A 4,075-nucleotide genomic window follows, 5' to 3' on the forward strand; every position below is an offset into this window, starting at 1 on the left:
TGAAACAAAGAGTGAAAAATTTAAAGGGGTCTGAATACTTTCCGTACCCACTGTATATATACACACACACACACACACTAAGTTGTATAAGAAATGTGTTGATGTGGCATGACTCTGGACGTTCGGTCCAACACACAGGGAATCCCTTCAGTGCCACTTGGCTCTATGTGCGTGTCTACATGTCTGTTGGGGAGCTGACAGGCAGCTGTGAGAGACTGCTTGTAGATCATAAAGAAGCCTGGTGTCTCCCACAACTCACTTCAACTGCAGTTCCCCATTAAGAAGGAAGAGGGGGTGAGCAGCAGAGTTAAAAGAGAAAGAGAAAATAAAGAATAACAGGCATTTAATTGGGCAAGTTTTCACTTGGTCAACATCAACACTTTTTTGTTGAATGATATGTAAAGATACGCTTCCTCTCCATCTTACACACAGTTTTTTCGTAATAAACAACTAAAATAAAACAAACATTAAAGAACGTTTCCTCTAGTGACCAAACTAACGATGGTGTGCTAGAAAACCAAGGTACCACCCAAAAGTACTGCAACTATCTAAAATAATGTGCAGACAGAGAGAGAGAGGAAAAAGTAGTATATGATATTAGAAACATATAAGTTATAAATAACAGGAGTTCATGTTAAAAGAGGGAAAGGGGGGAGAAAGAAAACAGAGAGGTAGGAGATGGTTGTTAGGGGAGAACACATTACAGAGAAGAACTGAGGTAGAGGTCTCTGTGGGAACAGTTGAGCCAGTAAAGGAGGTGGAGAGAGAAAGAGGGCTGATGGGGGAGGTCTTGGGTCGAGCCATTAGGGGAGCCATGTCAGTGCCCGCTGCCTCTCTCTCCATATTTTCCCATTATCCCCCTGGGGTAGTGACCAGAGATTTCTCCAAAGGTCACTTTAAATCCAGCAAACAAAAAAGATCTGATATGTTCCTACTGGAACAAGCTTTTGTCTACCTTAACACCACAGAGCAGGGGTTTTCTACGGATAGACACTAGATACAAACTGCCTTACACAGTAAATAACAATCTCTGTTTTTGTAATATTTTGTCTTTGAAAAAAAAAAAAAGAGAAGAAGAAGAAGAAAACTGTGTGTTTTGCACATGGCATTGGGGTAAAGCTTGCTACTGTACGTTTTAGAGATCTCTGGAAGCCATACTGTGCAAACTGACAGTAGAAACACCCTTCAACATGGATGCAAGCAACGTGATGCATCCTCAATAACATGTTGTTGGTTCACTTAATTCTGCACACACTGTATGTGCTGTTAAGATATGAGAACAGAAAGAAGAAACATAGGCTCAATTTTGCATAATGTGAGTGCGGACCTTTGTTTTGAAAAGGCTGTTCCACTGCGTCTGCACAGTAAAACGGTCTCCTGAGCATTAGTAACGGTAACAGGGTGAGCATGGTGGGCATTTCTTTTTTTCTTTTTTTCACTTAATGATTTTTTATGAATAAATCTTCCTTTTTTCCCTATTGATCTGTTTTGCCTTTATCCCCAGTTGTTCCTACATACCTAACACCCCCCCCCCACACACACACACACACACCTCCTCTCCCTTAGTGGTCCTCCTGTTCTTATCTCTCCTTCCCCTGCCTCCCTCCATCTCTCCATCCCTCCCAGGGAGAACAAATCCCTCTTTTCCTAGGTAGGAGTGTAGAGAGGAGTGGTACGGCTTAGATCTCGACCTCCCGCATCGTCCCTTCATCATGCCCCCCTCCAGTCCTCCCTCCCTCGCTCCATCCCTCCTCTATCTCCTCTCTTGTTAAATTATGGTTTTATGCTTCTCTCTTTCCCTCCGCATTTTCTTTTGCACTGCCTCCTCTCGTCTTTCCCATTACATTCGCATTTCAATTTTTATCCAATTTAGTATGACAGTATTATCACTAGAATAAATCCTGCACCACCTGGCACACAAGTAGGCCCAACTGTCATTTAAATAAAACTTTTAAACGTTCATTATCTGCCAACTAAGTAGCTTTTGAAGAGAAATGTGCGAAGCTACTTTTCTTGTCGTTTTCTCTTTATGTTTTTGGTCCCCTCTTGTGTCATCTCCTCTCTTCCTTCCCCTCTCTGTACGTTCTCCTATGGAGTTATCATTAAACACAGATTAACCATCATGTCTGTACCTACAGCCCCTCCCCCTCCGCACCTGTCTTCCTTTGCTCTCTCCTCTGCCTCCGCAGACTCAGTGCCGTACCTCTGCCCACATCCTTCCATTTGGGCACTTTTTTGTTTAGAGGGAGTGTGGGTTCAGCCAGTCATAAGGATTTCTCTTCGCTGTTCTTTCTCATTCTTCTCCTTCCTCTCTCCGCATGCTGTCTCTCCGGCTCTTTTACCTGCTACTGTTAAAGGTATGTTCCTTCCCAGCTGAAGGCCTGGGATGGAACTCTATAGTGTGCCGTCAATTTAGGGATGTATTCAGATGCTCCATGAGCCTTCATCTAAAATTAGAGATGGGACGTAACAAAGTACAAATACTTTGTTACTGTACTCAAGTAGATTTTTCTGATATTTTTACTTTACTATTTATGTTTGTGGCGACTTTTTACTTTTACTCTACATTTTAACACAAATATCAGTACTTTCTACTCCTTACAATTTACAATATTGGCTTGTTACTTTAGTAACCACACAGACACAAAAGTGAGAGAAAAGAAAAAGAGACTAGCTGTCCGGAGGATAATCACTTGAGATTGTGTGTGTGAGTCCTTGAGAAGTTGTATAACTTATGCTGTCACTTCATTTTCAAGCCTGTTGTTGTATTGGTCTATAATTCCGACAAATTTAAAGTTAATTAGCTAGCTGGTGATTTTGTTGTTTGTGTTTTTCACCTGTTAGGTTGCACCTGGCTGTTGATTTGATATTATGGCGGTTGTTGAACGCCCCGGCTCTCGGTTGTATTTTAAGTGCATTATTTACATGCTACAGTTAGGCTACACTGCAGTAACATAATGTAATTAATATTGGGTTTAATGTTATTATTTGCTAAAAAAAATATATATATATATATATATTTCCTATGCATTGTGTGTGGTAACCTTTAGAAAGTTAATTTATTTGCAGAACCGCACACAGCCTTAGCAGAGCTACCCATCCCCATGTTTATACTGATGCTGGACTGTAATCACGCATCGAAATAGAGAAGTTGTCTCCGTCCGCATTTTAACAGACACACCTGGGGCAAAGTTGGAAACCAGAATATGCTTTAAATATAGTCCTAATCTAGTCCTCACTATCAAGTTTCAAATAATTTCACTGGAGTTACCGTTACTATTGTTGCTTCATTAATATCAGATTCAATCTAACTGGACGGGAATATACACAGAATTCTTACACAATCACAATTGAAATCCTATCTTGCTCCTCAGTCAGAATCCTATTAACCTGGAGTCCCAGTCTCTGTCACAATAATCATATATGTGATGTTTTAGGCCTATTGGCAGCCATCCATTTAAAATGTAGGCAATGGCATAAAAAGAGCTTTTTTTCTCCATGTCCACTGAAGTTTCTCAAATTAACATTTTTGTGGTCCAGGTAGCTTTGCATAAACAATGGTTGTCATTTGCAAGACTACTTTTACTTGTATACTTTATGTAAATTTGCCAAAGCCTGTACTGTGTTACTTTTACTTGAGTAAAGAAGTTAAATCAGTACTTCTACTTTTACCAGAGTATTTTTAATACAAGTATCTGTACTTTTACTTGAGTACGGGAAGTGAATACTTTTGCCATCTCTGCCTAAAATTCACTAGACGTCCTTAAAGGCCAATTATACAAGTAGTGAAAAAGAACATTTACCCATCCTCATATAATAGTCCTTTCATTAGTGTGACTTTTAGTGTCCTATCAGAGAGGTTTATGTGTTTGTAAAAATGAAGTCTACAGTGTTTATGATATGCAAAAACAAGAGACGATACTTTTCAGTCCACATTATATGTCTTACGCCAAAACACATAAGTGGTGTAACGGAGTGTCGTGTCGCGGAAGGGCACATGAACAGCTGACAACTTTACAGAAGATTATTTCCCTTAACTGACTGGAATAACAACTGTGGGTATACAGTGTATATA

The 4,075-nt window shown here is 40.0% G+C and overlaps 1 protein-coding gene and 1 long non-coding RNA gene across 8 annotated transcripts in view; both read left to right on the plus strand.

The window, feature by feature from the left end:
- Positions 1-4,075, plus strand: part of znf423 (zinc finger protein 423) — a 147,306-nt gene that overhangs the window by 102,690 nt on the left and 40,541 nt on the right. The window lies entirely within an intron of this gene.
- LOC117948518 overlaps positions 3,391-4,075 on the plus strand; it is a 15,561-nt gene continuing 14,876 nt past the window's right edge. For all 4 annotated transcript variants that reach the window (XR_004657463.1, XR_004657466.1, XR_004657465.1 and 1 more), the window contains exon 1: positions 3,391-3,401. This is a non-coding gene — a long non-coding RNA (uncharacterized LOC117948518). The remainder of the gene's footprint in view (positions 3,402-4,075) is intronic.

Source organism: Etheostoma cragini, chromosome 8 (genome assembly GCF_013103735.1).
Source record: "Etheostoma cragini isolate CJK2018 chromosome 8, CSU_Ecrag_1.0, whole genome shotgun sequence".
NCBI classification, from domain to species: Eukaryota; Metazoa; Chordata; class Actinopteri; order Perciformes; family Percidae; genus Etheostoma; species Etheostoma cragini.